The sequence below is a fragment of the Rattus norvegicus genome, chromosome 9 (genome assembly GCF_021556685.1).
Source record: "Rattus norvegicus strain SHRSP/BbbUtx chromosome 9, alternate assembly SHRSP_T2T, whole genome shotgun sequence".
In the NCBI taxonomy this organism is placed as follows: Eukaryota; Metazoa; Chordata; class Mammalia; order Rodentia; family Muridae; genus Rattus; species Rattus norvegicus.
In genome coordinates, this window is record NC_141542.1 from 115,524,593 (window position 1) to 115,548,569 (window position 23,977).

Genomic DNA, 23,977 nt, shown 5'->3' on the forward strand with positions numbered 1-23,977 from the left:
AAATGGGCAGGGCCTTCCCACCCTTGATCACTAATTGAGAAAATGCCTTCAGCTGGGCTCATGGAGGCATTTCCTCAAGGAGGCTCCTTTCTCTTGGATAACTCCAACTCGTGTCAAGTTGACCCACTAAACCAGCCAGAAGAGGGAAGGGAAATCATGATCATGATATATTGATTTTATGAAAAACTTCTGTTTATATAGATGAAAAATAGAAAAAAGATCCATTTATGTGGAAAATATCGTATTTCTAAGAATGTAAAGAAGAAAATGAAAGTTATTCTTATATTTGTATTTTAAGAATTTATTTAAAGAAGTTCTTAAAGCATTCTCAAGGTTTGGTGAAAAAAAATCTACTACAGGAACCAAAACCTAGGGAGATGAGGTGGATGGGAATTTGAATGGTCACAGAGGAGAATAGCGAGTAGGGGAAATCATGCCACTGTTCCTGAATGCTGCTGTCATTGAATGTCACCTTGCATTTTTCACATATGTCATATGCATGGTAAAATAATCCCTAGAAATTGCTTTTCAATAAAATGTAATGAATCTATATCCTCCATTCTCTATGCAATTAAAAGTATCCTGTTCAATGTCTTTGATGCAGAAAACGTCAGTGGTTTTAAGATCATTTTTTTCTACATTTGAATTGCTCTGTGATACAGAATCACTACGAGACTGATTTGGTAAGATAACAACATGTCATAGTCTGATTGGCATAATTAATCTTTCTGAAGATGTATAGAATAATGAGCATTCACAGAGAACAATGAAGCTTAGACGTGATGAAATGTAGCTTAACAAGCAGCTGACTTCTGTAATTTAGCTTTTCTCCCATCAGATGGAATAACTTACTGTAATGATTATGCAGGTAGAAATGCACACGACGTTTACTCACTTCAATGCAAAGAACCTCAGAAGCTTCAGAGGCTGATTTCGAAACAGGAAATGACCATGGCATGCTCTACTGTTAATTTAGAAAAATGCTAAAGTACTTAACATAGAAATTTATGTTTGTTTGAAATTTTTGGCCAAATTATGATTGAATGAAAATATTTAAAATATTAGAGATATCAAGACTATTCCAAATAGTTTATTCATTTCACGTGCCACATAGGTTTCATATATGACATTCTCATTCTATGATTGATCTCTATTCGTCTAAAGCTTTACCCATTGAAGAAAGGTATCTGTTATTAAATATTTAATATCTAACTTATTTAACTAGTGCACAAATGAATTCTTAGTAGTCATTTGTAGTTCTGTTTTTTAATTTAATTTTATTTGTTTTTACTTATTCACTTTACATCCCACTCATTGCCCTTCTCCTGGTCACCTCCTCCCACAATCCTTCCCCCCTTTCCATTTCCTCTGTGTTTTTAATTATTTAACTTTGTATATTTAAATCTCATTACATCCTAGCCAATTATTTTTAATTAAAAAAATGTTTCACTGTTTATATCTCTTTTTCCTCTTTAAAAATATTGACTGGGAGGAGGAACTGAGAAGTGGGGAAGTATTTGGAATGTAAATAAATAAAATAATTCAATAAAAGATGAAAAAATAATTGGTTAGTTAAAATCTTTCCTAATTTTATCAATTCTCTGTGAATTTCACATTATGTACTCCAAGGCCACGAATCCCCCCTCCTCCCTCTCATCCTTCTCCCTGGGGGAAAAAGTAAAATAAGATAGAATTTTTAAAAAATATCATCTCGTCATGGAAGCTGGAGTGAATCACAGTGTGCCATTCAGGGTTACATTTTGTCCACACATCTTTACTTGCAAACGTTGCAATGAGCTATTTGTCTGTTTCGAGGCCTGTGGTTTCTGCCATACTATCAATCCTATCAATACTTGATCCTTACCTGGACCACTCTTGGATGTCCTGTTGTTGCCCAGTGTCATGAGACCCTGCAGCTTTAGATTTGTAGGACAGGCGACAGTCTCCAGCAGATCATAAATGGGATAGATGTTGGGATGGATCAACTCAAAGCCCTGGATCTGCAATTGGAAGGAAGATAAGTTGGTCAGCCCATACTCTCCTGTTACCACATGACCGGGGTGAGCACTCCAGGACTATCTCCAAATAGCTTAGGCAATCCTGTTGTCAGAAGGGGCAGAGTCAGGTCTCCTTTTATTACCTATGGCCTCTTGGTCCACCTGAGTCAGCTCTACTGTGCTGCCCAGGCGAGGTACAGAGCCTGCTATCCAGAGTGTCATAGCTGGTAAGTGGCAGGACCAGTTCACCTGCATCCAGACCACAAGGGTCAGCTGTATTGTACTTCCCAAGTAGGGCATGACCAGCTCTCCCTAGAATGTTGTCTGGTGAGGGACAAGGGTAGCTCAGCACAGTGGCTCAGAAGATAGGCAAGACCAGGTACAACAGCAAAGCGTTTGTTGATAACATGTACATGGTCACTGGCAGTGGAAGTCTCCAGAGCCTCAGGGTCAGACCAATCCACAAACATCCTCTTGGCCTTTGGTGGTAACTTGGGCCACAGGTATCTGCACATATCTCATTGCAGCAAGAGAAAGGACCTAACGTGGCCCATGAGGACAGCCCTGGCCAGAACCTTACCATAGTCCCCTCATAAAGGCCTGTTCTTTACCATAGAGAGTCCCAAGTTCCACCTTTCTTCTCAGTATGTGTACCCCTCGGCCTCACTTTCTCTTCCACCTCTCCACTGCTTACTCTGTCTTTCCCATCTCACCATTGTCTCATCCTCTGTCCATTCTAGTAAGAATCATGGCAGATGCTTGGATGTCTTGCTTCTGACTCCATGGCCAGAGCACAAATTTGGGATTTTTTTTTAAAAATGTGCTTGTAATCCCACAAACAGAAAAGGACAAATGCATCAGAGTGGCAATGAGAAGGGGTTCTGTGGAAAGAGATAGAAGGATACAGGACAGTAACGAGGGAACGGGAAAATAGGATGAGATTCAACTAGAGAGGGTTAAGGGGGTACAAAATACCAAGGGAGAGTATGGAGTGAAAGATAAATAATACTAAGTCATTTGAAGAAGGCACACAAACTAATTAGCCTGCATTTATAGTTTAAATGAAACTATGTCTCAGAGGATGATCATTCTTTTTCCAAGAACCATAGCATGTCTGAGGAAAATCTCCACTACCAGGCACCAGGCAAGGGACACTTCCCTTCTCATTCTTGTCAAAAATAATTCCAACAGACTCTGCAAACAGTATAGGCTAAGGCCATTGTCTTTGGTTTCATATTAGAATTTGAAGGAAAGACCATATTAATGAAGTATCACATACCTTGGGCACATGAGAAGGAATCAGGCTGGAACTGACTTGGAGGCCTCTTTGTTTTGCAAACTAGACTCAGCATATTGGCAGGTACTCAACAAGATTCGAAGGAAGAAAAGCAATCAGTAATTCTATCAAACTACAAAATATGATCACCATATTGGTTAGCCTGGCAGATATCCCCCAGCATGGATGGGATGTATGGCACTGTAAGTATAGCTTAACTTCCCTGGCTATTGATGAAGGCTATAGAAGAAACTACTATTGTCATTTTGTTAAACTAGTATAATTTCTAATTGTATTATAAACACTTACTCCTATAATCACAGATAAGTGTAACCCTCTACAGATAATCAGCCCTCTACAGATAAGTAGAGATTTCACCCCTCAATGGAGAGGATTGCAGAGATCTATAACTTCAAAATGGAGACACAGTGATTTGGGATGCGGTAGTGGTTTAAATTAGACATTTCCTCCATAACCACAGACATTTGAGCACTTATTTTACCTATGGTGTTGCCATTTAGGAAGATTTCAGATATGTGGCTTTGTGGAAAGAAGTATGTCACTGGACATACACATAGAATATTCAAAGCCTTACAACATATCTAGCTCATCCTTTCACTTATCTCATGTGAACCCTAACATTCTGTTTTCCACCATTGCTGCTCTTTCCTTCAATGCTTCATAGCATCATAGACTTGTATCCTTCTGAAACTGTAAATCAAAATAAACTCATTTTTTAAATGTTAATTTGGTCACGTTGGTTTACCACAGCAACGGGAAAGTACCGAATGCAGGCACTCATCCCCAGTGTATTTTATCTATGGAGGAAATACCTACACATGAGGTTCAGGGAACATGTAAGAAGAGACAGGCAGAAGATTTTACTGTAATAGCCGTTGGACCAAGATACCTATAGTGAAATAGTATTTTCTAGTCATGACAGGGTTGATGCACCAGTATCTCAGTGATGTGGCCGCCTAAACATGGCACTCAACATGCCAAGGAAAATATGAAGATTTTTCACAGTGACTCAGCTATTTGAAGTGATACAGGAAATCAATGGGTGCCAAGACAAAAAGAAAATCTTTCCCCTAGCCTTGTCTTGCTGTTCTCACCCCAAGTAGTCAGGCTTAGACATGTATACCCAAGAGCAACTCTCAGTGGATTCATTAATATCTGTTTTCACATATGTACAAGTGTGTGTGTTTATGTGAATTTGCGGGAGAAATGTGGGAAACATACAAGCAAATAAGTGGGGGAGAGAAATGAGAAGGACTATTGCCACAAAAATACCAGTGATTTTTCCATTTTTAATTGTTAATCAGGTGTGCCAGTAAATAATATATTTAAGACACTAGGTTATTCAAACCTGTATAAGAGAAATGCTTTTTTGTTTTTTGTTTTTTCATAATCTAATTTCTCGTGAGAAGTAAAACATGTTGACTTCAGTGAGTCATTGATTTAATATACAAGATAATTATCCCATAAGTAAAGAAGTTGAAAATGCACTAAATATAAAAGGTCACTTGTGTGAAAATTCTTTCATAAGAAGCATCATGAAGAAAAAGATAGTGGTCTTCTATCACAACAGAAAAATCAATATTTTCACTTAAGAAACCATTTTCAAAGAGTTCTGAACACATAGCAAATAAGATTGTGACAAAACAAAAGGAAAGAAAACCAAGTCTTACCACATCATTACTAGCTTTCCTTTTCTGTCTAAAACACTCAGTGGCATAGACCTAAGAGTGACTACAGGAAAACCAATATTGGGAAAAATAGTTATAATTATAGAGGATGCTTCGAGTGTGATACTAGTAGTTTACTGACATGTTGTGTGCTATCTTACAACACTGTCATTTAGGAATACCAGGAGTGACTTTGCTGTGTAAAATGAACTGTTACTAAGGTCTTATGTGCTTCATTCCAGGTCTTAAAGTGACAAAATGTGATTTGGAGATCCTTAGCTTCATATGCCCTGTGGTGATTTGAAAGCGATGTACTCTATGGTTTGAGCAGTTGAACATGTTTACACCAGTTATTGACTGTTTGGGGAGCCTTAGGGGCCCCCGGCTTATAGACAGAATATGTTATGTTTCTCTGGCTGGATTTACAGTTCCAAGAGACTCATGCCATTTAATTTCCTTCTCTTGACTTCCAGTTTGCAGTTGAAGATGTGAGATATCAGCTATTCCTGCTGACATACCTGGTGTTGGCAACATGAAAACCCAACCATGATGATTATGGTTATTATACCTTTGTAAGTAAAAGCCTAAAAGAAACCTAAATGAAATAATGGTCCTGGGTTGGGATGGGTGTTTTATAATTAAGACAGTCACCGAGCTCATTGTCCTCTCATGAAGGAACATGAAGAGAAAAGATAGCAGTTTGCCATGACGCTGCATTTTCTACAAAAGGAAGAAATATTGAAATATATTATTGTTATCCATGGTTAATAGAAGTATATATAATAAGCATTATATATTTAACCCATATTGTATTTACAAACATGTTTTGTTTTGTTTAAAAAAAAAACAAAACACAACTAAATAATGGGAGTTAGAGACAGGATTTAAGTTTCGTTCTTGGCACCAGGTTGAGAAGGTAACAATTGCTTGTGACAGGAGGTCCATGGATCTGACACAATAATACCCTGCATATTGAGACATGTGAGTGAATGTTCATACTTACACACACACACACACACAGACACACACACACAGACACACACACACAGATACACACACACAGACACACACACAGACACACACACAGACACACACACACAGACACACACACAGACACACACACAGACACACACACACAGACACGCACACAGACACACATAGACACACACACACAGACACACACACACAGACACACACACAGACACACACACACAGACACACACACACAGACACACACACACAGACACACACACACAGACACACACACAGACACACACACACAGACACACACACACAGACACACACACACAGACACACACACACAGACACACACACAGACACACACACACAGACACACACACACAGACACACACACAGACACACACACAGACACACACACACAGACACAGACACACACACAGACACACAGACACAGACACACAAGCACAGACACACACAGACACACACACAGACACACAGACACAGACACAGACACACACACACAGACACACACACAACTAATAAATATTTCCTTAAAAATAATACTTGATATACAACAAGCATATTTTCCTCTAAGTGAAAAAAATTCTCCTGGATTATGTTGTTTTACGAACTACTTTATTTGCAGTATAAATACACAGCTCTCCAGGACCAATATATGTGTCTACTGTGGTGGCTGGATACAGTTGGCTTACATTTGTTAAAATTTAATTTTACATATGTCTATGCAACAAATGTTTATATTTTACTGCTTGCTGGATTAGATGGCTGAGAAAGAAATGGCAGCAGCTGGCATTAACAGCCTCAGATCTGACTTAGGGCACAATGGTGAAGAGGAGCAAACCAAGCCCTGAGGGCTGTGCTGTTTCCTGCACAGGATGTTGACATATTATACTTCAGAGAACAAGATCATCCAGGAGAATTTTTTTCAGTTAGTCAGAGGAAAATAAACTTGTTGTATAGTATTATTTTGTTTGACATAAACAGAAACAAATGGTGGCAAGCAAAAATAATACAAGAACAGGATTTCTGTCTTCTGTAATAAATCTACAACACTACCCATTCTCTCTCTGTACATATATCTAATTTTTTAACATTAAATCAAATATATATGTATATATGTATAAATTCTGAGTACATACATATATATGCATATACACAGGTATGACTAGGTACACACACACACAGAAGCTAATACTATTGAAATGGCCTCAGATCATTAAAATCTTCACATCATACTTGAAAACAGGAAATGTAATTGTATTCTACATAATAGTAATTATTTTTCTCTTTCTCCACATCCTCGCCAGCATGTGTTGCCACCTGACTTTTTTTTTTTTTTTTTTTTTTTTCCGGAGCTGGGGACCGAACCCAGGGCCTTGCGCTTCCTAGGTAAGCGCTCTACCACTGAGCTAAATCCCCAGCCCCTGCCACCTGACTTTTTGATCTTAGCCATTTTGATGGGTGTAAGGAGGAATCTCAGGGTTGTTTTGATTTGCATTTCTCTGATCACTAAGAACTTTGAACACTTCTCTAAGTGCTTCTCAGCCATTTGAGATTCCTCAGTTGTGAATTCTCTTTAGTTCTATACCCCATTTTTTGATTGGGTTGTGTGGTTTTTGGTGGTTAGTCTCTTGAGCTCTTTATATATTTATGATATTAGCCCTCTATCAGATGTAGGGTTAGTGAGATTTTTCCCAATTTGTAGGATGTTGATTTGTCTTATTGACTATGTCCTTTGCATTACAGAAGCTTTCAAGTTCATCTTAAGAGTGTGAGCCAATGGAGTTCTGTTTAGGAAATTTCCCCTTGTACCAATGAGTTCAAGACGCTTTTTCGCTTTCTCTTCTATTGGGTATATCTGGTCTTATGTTGAGGTCCTTGATCCACTTGGACTTGAGCTTTGTTCAAGGTGACAAATATGGGTCTATTTTCATTTTTCTCCATACAGACAGCCAGATATACCAGAACCTTTCATTGAAGATGCTTTCTGTTTCCTATTGTATATTTTTGGCTTCTTTGTCAATGATCAAGTGTGCATAAGTGTGTGGTTTTATTTCTGGGTCTATAATTCTATTCCATTGATCAATCTGTCTATCTCTGTACCAGTGTCATGCAGTTTTTATCACTATTGCTCTGAAGTAGAGCTTGATGTCAGGAATGGTGATTCCTCCATTGTATTGCTATGAATTGGGTTTTTTAAAATTTGTTTTTGTTTCTTTTTTGTTTGTTTGTTTGTTTGTTTTCCTATTTTGGGTATTTTTCCTTTACTTTCCTTTATTTTAGAATGGCTTTTAAATCTATGTGAAGAATTGTGTTGGGATTTTAATAGAGATTGCATTGAATCAGTAGACTGCTGTTGGTCCGATGGCCATTTTTGCTTTGTTAATTCAGCCAATCCATGAGCATGGGAGATTACTCCATTTTCTGGGATCTTTGATTTCTTTCTTCAGAGACTTGAAGTTCTTGCCATACAGATATGTCACTTGATTGGTTAGAGTCATACCAAGGTATTTTATATTATTTATGACTTTTGTGAAGGGTGCTGTTTCCTTAATTTCTTTCTCAGCCTGTTAATCCTTTGAGTAAAGAAAGGCTACTGATTTATTTGAGCTAATTATTTATCCAGCCACTTTGGAGAAGTTGTTTGTCAGCTGGAGAAGTTCTCTGGTAGAAATTTTGGGGTCTCCTATGCATACTACCTTGTCATCTGCAAATAGTAATATTTTTATTTCTTCTACTGGAATAGATATGGCAAGAGTGAGCATCCTTGTCTTATCCCAGATTTTCATGGGATTGCTTCAATTATCTCTCCATTTAATTTGATATTGGCTGTTGATTTCTGTAAATTGATTTTATTATGTTTAGATATGAGCCTTGGATTCCTGATCTCTCCAATACCTTTAACATGAAACGGTGTTGTATTTTGTCAAATGCTTTTTCTGTGTCTAAGGAAATGATCATATGATTTTATTCTTTGAGTTTGTTTATATAGTGGATTATGTTAATGGATTTTTGTATACTGAACCAACCTTACATCCCTGGGATGTAGTCTACTTGATCATGGTGAATGATGGTTTTGATGTGTTCTTGGATTTGGTTTGCAATAATTTTATGCAGTATTTTTGCATCTGTATTCATAAGCGAGATTAGTCTGAAGTTCTCTTTTTTGGTTGGGTAATTGTGGCTTTATAGAGTGAAATAGGTAGTGTTTGTTCTGTTTCTATTTTATGGAATAGTGGAGGAATGTTGGTATCAGGTCTTCTTTTAAGGTCTGGTAGAATTCTGAACTAAATCCATCTGGGCCTGGGCAGTTTTTAGTTGGGAGGTTTTTAATGACTTCTATTTCTTTATGGGATATAGGCCTGGTTAGATAGTTTACCTGCTATTGACTTAACTTTGCTATGTTGTATTTATCTAGAAAACCATCCATTTTACCTAGATGTTTTAATTTTGTTGAATATAGGCTTTTGTAGTAGGATTTGGTGATTTTTTTTTAATTTCCTCCGTTTCTGTTGTTATATCTTCCTTTTCAATTCTGATTTTGTTAATTTGGATACTGCTTCTGGGCCCTTTAGTTAGTTTGACTAGGAGTTTATCTATCTTGTTGATTCTCTCAAAGAACCAGCTTTTGTATTTGTTGATTCATTATATTGTTCTCTATGTTTCTATTTGGTTGATTTCAGCCCTGAGTTTGACTATTTCCTGCTTTCTACTCCTCTTGAATGAGTTTGCTTCTTTTTGTTCTTGAGTTCTCTGGTGTGCTGTTAAGTTGCTATTGTAAGACCTCTCCATTTTCTTGACCAGAATTTTCCTCATAGCACTGCTTTCATTGTGTTCCATAAGCTTGAGTATGAAGTGTCAACACTTTCATTAAATTCATGGAAGTCTTTAATATTTTTCTTTATTTCTTCCCTGGCCAAGTTATTATTGTGGAGAAAGTTCTCCAGTTTCCATGTGTATGTGGGCTTTCTGTTGTTTTTGCTGCTATTGAAGACCAGCCTTAGGCCACAGTGGTCTGATAGGATGCAAAGGATTATTTCAGTCTTCTTGTCTGGTTTGAGGTTGTTTTGTGACCAATTATATAGTCAGTTTTGGTGAAGGTACCATGAGGTGCTGAGAAGAAGGTTTATTCTTTTGTTTTAGGATGAAATGTTCTGTAAATATCTGTTAAATCCATTTGGTCAAGTTACTGGTGGGATTGCAATTTGATATAACCACTCTGGAAATCAATTTGGAAGTTCCTTAGAATATTGGAAATAGATCTTAATGTCTGAACAATACCACTCTTAGAAATAAACCCATAAGATGTCCCACCACAGGAGATACGTGTTACACTATGCTCATATCAGCCTTATTTGTGATAGCCAGAAGCTAGAAACAACCCAGATGTCCCAGGACAGAAGAATGGATATAGAAAATATGGTTCATTTACACAATGGAATACCACATAGCTATTCTGCACAAGGACATCCTGAGTATTCCAGGCAAATGGATGGAAATAGAAAATATGATCCTGAGAGAGGTAACTCAGACCCAAAAGGACATGCATGCTATGTACACGTACTCTCTGATAAATGGACATTAGCAAAAAAAAAAAAAAAGGGACAGAATACCCAAGATACAGTCCACAGAACACAAGCTGAAGGGCCTAAGTGAAGACACCTCACTCTCACTTGGGTAGGAGAAAAAATCAACCACAAGGGAGGAGGGAAAGAGAGAGGGACCTGGGAGGAAAAGGGGAACAGGGATGGGGGAGGGGAACATGATCGGGTATTGGTTGGGGAAAAGGACTGAAACCTTGTGGGCCAGCAGAAAGAATGGAAACAGGCAACTTTGGAAGGTAGGAGGTTGGGTAGACCCTCCAGAATGTACCAGAGACCTGGGACATGAGATACTGTCATGACTCAAAGGAAGGAACCCTAGACAAAATGCCCTACAGGGGGGAAGAGGGAACTTTTAGAGCCCAACTCCAGCAGAAAACAGGGCACCAACTGAGGGATGGGTTTGCTATCCCACAGTGAAAATTCTGACCCGTAATTGTTCCTGTCTGAAAGAACTGCAGGAACGAAAATGGAGAAAAATCTGAGGAACAAAAGGTCCAGCAATAGGCCCAAAGTGGGATCCAGCTGAAGTAAGATCCAGACCTGAACACCTGAGACCATTACTGATGCTATGAAGTGTTCACAAAAAGAGACCTATCATGCCTGCTCCCCGAAAGACCCAACAAGCACTTGAGTCCGATGCAGATATTTTCATACTACCAATGAACAGAAGCTACTGACCCCTGTGTTGGAATTAGGTGACCCTGTAGGAGGACAGAAGTCTCAATTAACCTGGACCCCTGAGATCTCTCAGAAACTGCATCACTAACTAGACAGCATATACCAGTTGATATGAAGCCCCCAACACATATACAGCATAGGACTGCTGGGTATGGGATCAGTCAAAGAAGATGCAACGAACCCTCAGAGACTGGAGGCCCCAGGGAGTTTAGAGCTCTGGTGGGCTGTGTGGGTTGGGGACATCCACATGGAGACAGGGGGGTAAGTGGGTAGGAGTTATGATATGTGCAACAGTCAGAGGGTGGACCAGGAAGATGGGAATAAGATCTGGAGTGTAAAAAAGAGAAAGGAAGAAAAAATATAATGATACTACTACTACTACTAATAATAATAATAATGACTTTAAAATTATTTTTATTTTATTTTAACAGTTTCTTAAGTTTGCATATTTAAAAAAAGATTACTATTTTTGATCATGAGCATGATGCACCAATCCCACATCTACAGAAGCCCCACCATGACTTGATCTGCTTCATATAACAACTATCAGAAGCATGCAATAAGAGGTTATGGTTCTTTACTAATTGATAGCATCAACTGAATATTCAAATTGTTCAACATTAAAACCATTCCAACTATAACAAATGTATTTTATTAACCTAAATGAACAAACATGAAATATGTAAATAATTCTGACAGTAGATTCTGGTATATTATATTTATACTCCAGAAGCAAAGCATGTCCTTTTAACATTTTTATTTTTAAAATAAAATTAAATTGTGGTTTGAATTTTCAAGACTTAATTTTTCTAGTTTTATTGGCAGTTATTCGTCAGAGACATCTGTGTACTATGAAACAAAAAAATAGCTATTGATGACATTAAATATTCTTAAAACTGCACTAAAATGCTATGTGTGTGAATTGAAATTTTACTGTTTCATTACTGTGTTTACTATCCAGATTATTAATAGCTTATAATCGCTATTCTTTGTTTCCTTAATCAGAAAGGCAAGAACTACCCCTTAGTATGATTAATAGGTTAAAAATATTGGAAATTTGCTTCAGTTTAGGGCACCAAAGAAGAGTTGTATAAATACATAAAAACAATTGCAATGATTTCTTCTATATAGATTATATATTTTATACATATTCAGGTAAATCACACTATGCACAGAAGACAATCATTTAAAAAATGTAAAAGGTAGTTGTACAAGCATTTGAGATCTTTTAATTAGAAATAAATCTAGTGTGAGATTTATAAACTACTCTTCTATCTTGATCACACAATTAAATTAGAGCTCAAATGAGAAAGTTCCAGACCAATAACACGTCAAACTGAAAGCAAGAAGACAGCATAGATAATTCCCTGCTATATTTTCCTTGAAGTTGCCAGTTTTTTTTTACATAATATCGAATCAAATCAGAAGGGTAGATTTACAAACCCATAAGGAGAATCGAGTAAGAACTGATTTATGTGAATTAATAGAGTATTGTAATCTAAAGTATTATGGTCAGGTAGAAGATTAAGACTCAAGAATATAAAAAAAAGAATATGAGAAAACCATAAATTACATAAAACTGGTATGTATGAATAATCTTTTATGCAGTCTATATCAGTAAGAATGAAATATTTTTGTGAGGGTACTAAATATAAGCATTATTGAAAATTGCTTTGGTTTATAATGTTTGTGTAACTAATTATAAACAAACTACCAGAAAATTATTTTACCAAAATATAAACTAAAATAGTAATATAAACTTCCCGATGTCCATCATAATCAATATCAAAATGCTAAATGCAAATATTTTTGAAAAGAATGTTATATACACACCTTCTGTCAATTCAAAATAAATGATTTGCAAGAAATGAGCAATTTAATAGACCATCAAATGGATATTACTTTTACTGTAGGTTCTATATGGCATAATAATTACTGGTTGTTAGAAAATAGGGTGTACAGTGTCCTGATTGGACACTGCTGAGTGACCATCTTTGTCTGAGGTCATCCATTCTAAAGTGTACACATAAGTCAAAGACAAAGAGGTGTGGTAACAAAAGCAGCCTGAACAAGTAAATCAAGTCACATCAATATTTTGTTCAAATTGTTCATATTGTTCTTTAGAATTATAAAAATTAAATAAACCTAGTAAATATAAAAAACAGTGTAAATATTTGCATCTACTATTAAGGATATTTTATTAGTCATTAAGAATATAAATAACCAATGAGAACATATTTGATATCTTCTTTTTCTAAAACACTCTCTTTAACATAGTCTGAATTTAGTGATTCTTGGGTTTTTGCCTGATGATTATTCTAGTTCTTTTATAGTAACATTTAAATGTTCTATGTACAAACATAACATTTTAACCTGGCACCTAGAAAGTTATATAATTTACTTCAATTTTGCTTTAGTTAGAAGTTGGTACAAAATATATGTATTATAATTGTGATTCATCCTTTCCCCCTTTTCTTTGTTAGATAATTTTATTAACATTGCCCACACCCTTCAACCCCATCCTGCCTCCCTGCCCTGATATTCCCCAACCTGGGGCATCGAGTCTTGGCAGGACCAGGGCTTCTCTTCCCATTGGTGCCCAACAAGGCCATCCTCTGCTAAACATGCAGCTGAAGCCAGGGATCTGTCCAAGTGTATTCTTTGGGTAGTGGTGTAGTCCCAGGGAGCTCTGGTTTGTTGGTATTGTTGTTCTTATTGGGTTGCAAACCCTTTCAGCTCCTTCAATTCTTTCTCTAACTCCTCCATTCGAGGCCCCATTCTCAGTTCAATGGTTGGCTGCAAGCATCTGTCTTTTTATTTGTCATGCTCTGGCAAAGCCTCCCAGGAGACAGCTATATCAGGCTCCTGTCAGCATGCACTTCTTGGCATCAGCAATATTGTCTGGGTTTGGTGGCTGTATGTGTATGGGCTGGATCCACAGGTGAGGCAGTCACTGTATGGCCTTTCCCACAGTCTCTGCTCCAAAACTTGTCTTCATATTTCCTCCTGTGAATATTTTTGTTCCCCCTTTTAAGAAGGACTGATGCATCTACATTTTGGTCATCCTTCTTACTCTTCATGTGGTCCATGAATTGTATTTTGGGTAATCTGAGCTTTTGAGCTAATATCCAATTATCAGTGAGCACATACCATTTATTTTTTTTTGATTGGGTTACCTCACTCAGGATGATATTTTCTAGTTCCATCCATTTGCCTATGAATGTTATGAAGTCATTGTTTTTAATAGCTGAGTAGTACTCCATTGTGTAGATGTACCACATTTTCTGTATCCATTCCTCTGTTGAAGGACATCTTGGTTCTTCCCAGCTTCTGGCTATTATAAATAAGGCTGCTAAGACTACTTTCCAGAAAATGAAGTCCTTAGTCTTGTCAGATCATACATCGTCCTGAATAGTCTTGTAAAATATACTGTTTAATATTAGAGAAAATTTGAATGTAGCAGTCTCAGTTTCCTTACATCTCTCCCCGATGCCTTCTTCAGCCATCACTTCGTCTGCCATCACTCATAGATCCATGGTTTATCCTTGATACATAATCCACTGACAGGAGAGTTTAAGCTCAGCGTCAAATTTGGAAACTATCTTGAAAAAAATATACAGATCCATACATCCGTAAATATATAAATAAAACTCTTAAGGAATGATTTCATATATAACAACATTTATTAGAAGGACATAAACTCATAAACTATCAAAAACAGACCTGAAAGACCAAATGCTTATAGGGATATGGAAAAAACCAAAATCATAGCAGAGTTTATGGGAAGGTAAATCATTCCAACAGAGACAGATCTCAAAAAACTAAACTTACATCTATAGTGTAAGAGTGCCAGCATCCAGACTTAGGTCAGAAGAAAACTAAGAAATACTTCCTGCGCCAATTGCTGCATTTCATATGTTGATTTTTTTAATTACTGTAGAATTGGTTTTTAACCCAGAAAGTATGTGGTTTTTGACGAAGTACTGCTTGAAATATTAAAAATGAGAAGCTAATTCAAAGTGACGGTTTACTGTATATGACTAATAAAGTTTTATTGCACTTGTAGCATAAATATATTTTTATCAATAATATATTGTACAGTGTGTACTAAAAAAGAAATGATTTGTTAAGATAGCTTTGGAATGATGATTTTTAAGTCAGACAACCTGTATGAATCACCAGTGAAATATGCTGCATTAGAAGTAAAGTCACCAGTAATTATTCACCTTTGATATCCACTAGATATTTTAAATATATATTTTTGTAGGATGAATATCGTTGTCATCTGGGAGGCTGACTTCCGAATAACCTCTTCCTTTCCAGATTTTTCTGAACTCTGGCTAGCTGCTCCCAATCACCAATTCTAGTCCAACCGAATCTCTGAACTGACTGATTCAAATTAGCTCCTCTTGGCTTCTGACTGAATTGCTCTGCTTGGACTCAAACTTATTCTGGCAATCTGTTCGAATCTTTTACTGCTTCTCATTCTCAGGCTCATTCTGCCTTCACCTGCAACTTGTCTTTGTGAAACAGTTCCAGGAAAAAAAAACTGCCTCCTCCTCCTCCTTCTTCCACTTCCCCTCCCTCTGCTCTGTCCCTCTCCCTCTCCTCCCTGCTTCTTTCTCCCCTGCCCTCTCTACCTCTCTCTCTCTGCATTGTTCTATTAAATCATTTATCATTCCTGTCTTGTTGTTACTATAGTTGTGTATATCCTGCCTCTGATTCACTCTGTCAAATTTTTCTCTGATTACTGTCTGCCCCTCAATTTGATGCCACTTTTAAACATGAGTGCTTCCTTCTACAAATCACCTTTACCTGTATTGTTCGAGATTAAAAGTGTGTACTAAGGGCATGTCTGTATGCAAGCCATATGAAATGAAGGTATGTCATTCCAGATGGATCAAACAAACCTTTATATAGGAATTTTAACTAAGCAATATGGATTCTCTGGCAGGTTATCAATCCCAAAGATCTATGTGATCTGGCTGGAGGGAAGATATATGCTGGATTATAGTACGATCTGGCTAGAATAATACACATCATTAGTATACAGTTTTAATACCAAACAATGAACATAAAGTTAGTTTATCAAAGGGAGCAGTGGCGTTTAAAAGTGAAATCTGCTCAGAGGGCAGTGCAGTGAGTATAGAGTTCAATTGAGTTCTGTTCAGGTAGTTGAGTCACTAGGGAGTCAGTGCAGTGAATTCAGTACAGTGGAGTGGAGATGGTTATTGAGTTTATGCACTTTAGTGACGGTCAGCAGAGGCAGTTGAAACCATAAAATAAGGAGCCAGATGATTAGAACAATTGTCCAAAGTTAGTTTGAGGTCAAGCAGATCAGTTAAGAAGCTGAGAGAAGCCACATTCGTTTAGGCAGATTGGAAAGGTATTTATGCCAGAGCAGCTGACTTAAATCAGCCAGCCAGAATTCAGAAAGAAATAGAAAAGGTGAGCTTATTCATCAGTAAGCCTCCAGGAGGTCATTACTTCTCATGAATAAAAGTTACCTTTTACTGACCTAGAAGTTCTTTGGATATGACTATTTGTAACCACAACCATGTTGCTTGATTAGAATTCCTCTATAGGCTTTGTTTTTATGACCTTAGAAAATGCCTCACCAAGTACATGTAAATGTCCCATATACAACTGGCAGAATATTTGTATATAACTTACGTATAAATTAGATCATCTTTAGATTACTTATAGAATGAGAGGCTAATTCTATGAATTTCTTTCATGTAAAGCATAATAACAAAAATAAATCTGTACTCTATGCTTAGAATAAATATAATTTATCTCCTGTGAATTTGGAACATCTGGTGTATTAAAGCTGTGGATGTGGAACCAAAGGATATGGTTAACCAAATGCATGAAAAATTAAAAATTATAACACTTTCGAATTGGCATAATATATAGCAACAGAGAATAGATAAGTGACTATTCATCTCTGACTAAAAAGAGATACATGAAGGAACCACGAGGTAGCAAAACCATTTTCTTCTATTTTGATGCATGGAAGTTAGCATCCTGATTATGATATTTACCTTACAGTTTTGGAAAATGTTGATAAAACAACCTGAGTAAATCATGCATCAATGTCTGCAATACTTCTGGGGACCACATGTGAATATGCAATTACCTCAGATGTTAAAACGTTCAATTAAAAGAAAATCAATTACTGTTTTTCACCCATTGATTTAGATGCAGATTAGATGCTGGGTTCAAGCAGTGAGACTGGATATTACCTTCCTTTTCATTTGCAACATTTCAGTTTCCATTTATTTACCAGCAATTTAGCTTTTAGCTGTCACTGTGGATTCTATATCTAGATTTGAGACAGCCATGGTTTTTGCCTATACTTTTTACTTTGTGTCTCTATTCCTCTTGAGGATCAGAAGAAATTAATATACAATTTTAAGCTTGGGATCTTTTTATTGTGTAGTATTAAATATTACTGTTTGAAAGGGTATTGATATTTGAACACTAGTTCAGGTGTATTTACATCTGACTTCCACCAATAGTCTCATTTTTCATCTCTCATTGATGGATTATCAGTTTATATATCCATACATCATCTGTCAACCTATTTATCTACTTTGTATATGAGTTAATTTATCAAACAGATGACTCAGTATGTTTGCTTGCTATGGCAGTTTGAGACTTTAGAGATGGCTCTGACCTTAACCTGTGATTCCTTCTCCAAAAATCCAACTCCCTCTGGCCTCTAAGGAGATATGTACACATGAGCAAAGACGTCAATTCACATACATACTCATACCTAAGTGAAAAAAAATATAAGTACAAATATAAAAAGTACAAAATCCACTGGTAGTAAGATGGTACGTCTTTCAAGGTGTGCTCTAATCTTTAGATCAGAAAATATAATTCACATCAAGAGTTAGAAATGTTATGATTTCATTGAGTGACATAGTTGATACTATCAGAAATACTAAAATTTTCTTGTTGTTTTCAGAATCATCAATGTGTGGGAAGCAGATGCATTTTTTTTAAAAGGTTTGAATTAGGCCAGGTAGTGAGACAGAGAAGCGTGATTCAGTAAATTGTGTATTATTAGGAGTCGGATGATAGTGGGATCCCAAATGTGTCAAACAATGAACACAGAAAAGGTTCATAGAAGAAAGGCTACATTCTCATGTCTGATCAAATTAATATAATTTCATTCTCTTAAAGTCATAAAACATTTATATCAGAACGAAAACCTATGGACTGAGATGTGTTCAATAATTAAAACACCTTTCCAAACTGTTGAGTAAGGAGCTACTTACAACAAGATATTGTTTGAATAATGAGAAACAGATGTAAACAGACTTTTTCTATTGCAGAGTTAAAGCCTCCATTTACTAAACTTAAAATACTACTCAAGAACTGTGCTAATACATGATAGTAATGATAACACTATTCAAAAATTAAAAATACAATAATGGTATACAAAGGACCACTCAGGTCAGAAAAGCTATAGGAGGATTTCAATCCAACAGCGTGACTCCTCTGGCAAGTGATTACATCCAAAGACCTTCTCTGTTTGATCTGGCTGGAATGACACACCTTTAATCCCTCTAATTAGAATACAGGCATGCCATGAGTATACACCTTCAATCACATAAAATGAAGGTGAAGTTAATTTGTAGAAGGAAGCAACCATGTGTGAAATTGGTGTCTACTTGAGAGGCAAACCAAGTGATGAATCAGAGAAAGATTTGGCAAAATGAGTCAGAGATAGCATATACCTAACTCTCAAGAGATCAGGACAGGAAAGAAAGACTTAAGAAAGCATTTCAGAGAGTGGACGTGGGACTAAGCAGTTACTCTGGGACAGGTGAAAACAGAAGAGTCAGAGAATGAGAAGGTGCCAGAAGACTAGAAAAGATTGTTAAAGTTAGTTTGAGGCCAAAACCAACAATTCAGTAAGAAGCTGAGAGAAGCCAGCTTAGATCAGTCAGCTTTGAGAAGAGTTTAAACCAGAACAGATAGTTTGAATTATCCAGCTAGAATTCACAAAGAGCTCTAACATGTGTGTGTTTATTCAGCTGTAAGCCTCTGAAACAGCAATTGCATCTGGCAAATAAAAGGTACTTTTACAAGAAGGTAGATATGTGTCTGTTGTTTCTTTTTCTAACTAAAATAAAAAAAAAAAGTCCAGGCACTCAGTAAGGACTTGGTTTAGTTGTGCTATTGTGACAGAATATCTTCCGGCAGAGAACTTTCTTCATGATTGGGATACAGATTCAAAGTAAATAAATTGCACACTAGCCTAATGTCAAGATAAAGATGTATACACAAATAAGACTCCTTCGAATCTGTCTTTCTTGTTCCCTACAGCCCACAAGGGCCCTTCTATACCTTCTTCTTTGTCAGTAATGAGAGTGAATTCTTTCCCAAGGCAAACATCACAGGGCATGGATTCTCTCATTCAGTCAGGTATCTTGGAGATCTTGGGATCTTGAAATGTTCACACATTCTAAATTTGTGTTAAGAGAAAATACCTATTCCATTGTGCTCCATGTCTTTCAACCTCTGTAAAAGGTATTGCACAGAGGAGCCTTTACTCAGCTCTACCACGTGTCTTACATAGTATGACAGACCATCTACACAGGCCTTCAATTCTCCTTTAAATGAAACTGAAACCCAGGTTAAGAAGGGTAGCATCTGGGTTCTTCCATTTGTACCTTGACTCTATAGAAGTCCCAGGAGCATTGCAAATTAGTTTAAGAACAGAAACTAAATAAGTGCAAGGGTTTGAACCAAGTACATTGTTCAACAGTAAATAGGAATATAAATTTGATTAACTAAATAAATTATACCAATGGATGTTCCTAAATGATGCCATCAACTAAACAGCTTAGAAGAATAAGGTCACACTTGATCCGATGCTCACAGAGAAAGGAGCATCTGTTTTATGCTTGAATATACTTGATATTATGCTTTTATTCCAAATATTATAGCTTCTAATAGAACAGTTATCATGGACTTTCAGAAACTCTTGCCAATTAATTAGCAAAATTTCTCAAAGTATGATTAATTTATAGACTGTAAAAAGATTGGGAATTGGAAAGTGGTGATGGCTTCAATCCTGACTCCCTCACAATTGTGGCACTTTCAGCTGAAGTAGGACACTGCATTTTTTCTTTGTATAAGCAATTTACTGAAAGTCTCATTAAAAACAAATTAACAAGCTCATGTCCATAACACTGCAACATAACCTGTTGTCTTAAAAACAAGATCAGGTCATTGATTCCGTGACAGAGTTAAACAGTGTTAAACAAACTTAAAGCATAAAAAAAATCCTAAAAACTATATAGATAAAAGTGAAAGAAAAAGAGAGGAGAATTGTAAGAAATTAATCAATAATGTATGTTTTCACTGTGAGTAGCTCTTAATGATCCCCAACACATCTCAGACAAACAGGAGGCCCTAAGCTCTGTTTTCTGTTAGCTAGGGCAAGAGCCTGGCACCCACTGGCTGCTCCTGGACATCAAGGACTTGAATATGTATAAGCAGTCTCCTGTTGAAGGGGAGACTCACAATCAGATAAGGAGGCAGCATCAAGCACCAGGATATAACTAAGGCAAGGCTGTATATCCTAAACCAATAGAATAGAAAAATCAGGAAGAAGGCTATTTGTTATATTTTCTATTTTAGTCTTTATTTATTTTGCGTTTGTTGATATTTTATTATTTTACTAGGAATTGATTCTTTCAACAATATATCTGTTTACTACCCCCCCACCCTGTCTCTTCATTTTCAGTTTCCTATTAGAAACTAGACATCTAAAGGATAATAGTTAAAGCAAAATAAAAAAAGAGAGAAACAGCTAACACATCAAACTAGGACACAATAAACATAAGGAAAAATATGCCAAGGCAAGGCACAGAAAGAGCTCTACAAAGACCAACCCATTTGGTCACATGCTCATGAATCCCATAAAGCTACAAATATTTAAGCCATGATGTATATGGAAAGGACCTGAGTTTAAAAAGGAAGAAACCATGGAAGAAAAATAGTTTGTAAAAGATAGAATTAGAGCTCTCTGCTCCCAAACCCCGTGGGAGAGAGACCTCACCGCCTGATCAGGTGGGCACTCCTGAGGCTGCAGAGTGGAGGAGACCACCAACACTGCCCACCCCTGCCCACATCCCTGGCCCAAGAGGCAACTGTATAAGGCCTCTGGATTCCCATAGGGGAGGGCCCAGGAGCGGCAGGACCCCTGCGCCCGAGACACCGCCGGAACCTGAAGGAAACAGACCGGATAAACAGTTCTCTGCACCCAAATCCCGTGGGAGGGAGAGCTAAACCTTCAGAGAGACGGACACGCCTGGGAAACCAGAAGAGACTGCACTCTGTGCACATCCAGACGCCAGAGGAAAACACCAAACGTCATCTGGAACCCTGGTGCACGGAGCGGCACAGATCTTCCCGGTTGCTGCCGCCGCGGAGAGGACTTAGGCAGTACCCCACGAGCAAACTTGAGCCTTGGAACCACAGGTAGGACCAACTTTTCCCCTGCAAGAAACCTGCCTGGTGAACTCAAGACACAGGCCCACAGGAACAGCTGAAGACCTGTAAAGAGGAAAAACTACACGCCCAAAAGCAGAGCACTCTGTCCCCATAACTGACTGAAAAAGAGGAAAACAGGTCTACAGCACTCCTGACACACAGGCTTATAGGACAGTCTAGCCACGGTCAGAAATAGCAGAACAAAGTAACACTAGAGATAATCTGATGGCGAGAGGCAAGTGCAGGAACCCAAGCAACAGAAACCAAGACTACATGGCATCATCGGAGCCCAATTCTCCCACCAAAGCAAACACGGAATATCCAAACACACCAGAAAAGCAAGATCTAGTTTCAAAATCATATTTGATCATGATGCTGGAGGACTTCAAGAAAGACATAAAGAACTCCCTTAGAGAACAAGTAGAAGCCTACAGAAAGGAATCGCAAAAATCCCTGAAAGAATTCCAGGAAAACACAATCAAACAGTTGAAGGAATTAAAAATGGAAATAGAAGCAATCAAGAAAGAACACATGGAAACAACCCTGGACATAGAAAATCAAAAGAAAAGACAAGGAGCTGTAGATACAAGCTTCACCAACAGAATACAAGAGATGGAAGAGAGAATCTCGGGAGCAGAAGATTCCATAGAAATCATTGACTCAACTGTCAAAGATAATGTAAAGCGGAAAAAGCTACTGGTCCAAAACATACAGGAAATCCAGGACTCAATGAGAAGATCAAACCTAAGGATAATAGGTATAGAAGAGAGTGAAGACTCCCAGCTCAAAGGACCAGTAAATATCTTCAACAAAATCATAGAAGAAAACTTCCCTAACCTAAAAAAAGAGATACCCATAGGCATACAAGAAGCCTACAGAACTCCAAATAGATTGGACCAGAAAAGAAACACCTCCCATCACATAATTGTCAAAACACCAAACGCACAAAATAAAGAAAGAATATTAAAAGCAGTAAGGGAAAAAGGTCAAGTAACATATAAAGGCAGACCTATCAGAATCACACCAGACTTTTCGCCAGAAACTATGAAAGCCAGAAGATCCTGGACAGATGTCATACAGACCCTAAGAGAACACAAATGCCAGCCCAGGTTACTGTATCCTGCAAAACTCTCAATTAACATAGATGGAGAAACCAAGATATTCCATGACAAAACCAAATTTGCACAATATCTTTCTACAAATCCAGCACTACAAAGGATAATAAAGGGTAAAGCCCAACATAAGGAGGCAAGCTATACCCTAGAAGAAGCAAGAAACTAATCGTCTTGGCAACAAAACAAAGAGAATGAAAGCACACAAACATAACCTCACATCCAAATATGAATATAACAGGAAGCAATAATCACTATTCCTTAATATCTCTCAATATCAATGGTCTCAACTCCCCAATAAAAAGACATAGATTAACAAACTGGATACGCAATGAGGACTCTGCATTCTGCTGCCTACAGGAAACACACCTCAGAGACAAAGACAGACACCACCTCAGAGTGAAAGGCTGGAAAACAACTTTCCAAGCAAATGGTCAGAAGAAGCAAGCTGGAGTAGCCATTCTAATATCAAATAAAATCAATTTTCAATTAAAAGTCATCAAAAAAGATAAGGAAGGACACTTCATATTCATCAAAGGAAAAATCCACCAAGATGAACTCTCAATCCTCATCTTCGATTGGTTTATATACAAGTGTGCAATTTCTAGGCTTGAAAGTAAAATGATGCTATCTGGTGCTGGATAGAGGAGCCTTATTTTTTATTATGGCAGCTTGCTATTTTTGTAACATGGTGATTTGGTTGAACACAATAAAGTACAGTAGTAACTGAAAAAAAAAAAGATAGATTTCCCAGACCAGGTCAGGACTTCATAGAGAAATATTGTCCCAAAAAACCAATAATAATAATAATAATAATAATAATAATAATAATAATAACAACAACAACAACAAAAACAACAACAACAAAAACAACAACAACAATGATAATTACAAGATCGCTATACTGATGGAAACGGAAATGCTGTTAAAAGAAATTAAAGAACATCAAATGAACAGACAGCCATTCAGAGTCTACCCATACTAAGCACTCAATGCTGTTAAAAATGGCAACTTTCTTTTTTGGCAACTCCTGACAGTTGTAGCCGCACATTTAGCTCTCCCTCTCCCTGCCCGCCCTCTGCCTCAAAAGCACAGTATCAAGACT

The 23,977-nt window shown here is 37.2% G+C and overlaps 1 long non-coding RNA gene across 3 annotated transcripts in view; it reads left to right on the forward strand.

The window, feature by feature from the left end:
• LOC148003869 (uncharacterized) overlaps positions 1-23,977 on the forward strand; it is a 74,476-nt gene that overhangs the window by 11,229 nt on the left and 39,270 nt on the right. The window contains exons 3-4 of one of the 3 annotated variants that reach the window (XR_015629270.1): positions 5,435-5,533; positions 7,271-7,352. This is a non-coding gene — a long non-coding RNA (uncharacterized LOC148003869). Of the gene's footprint in view, positions 1-5,434; positions 5,567-7,270; positions 7,353-23,977 lie in introns of those variants that run through there. The other 2 variants (XR_015629268.1, XR_015629269.1) reach the window with 2 other exon arrangements.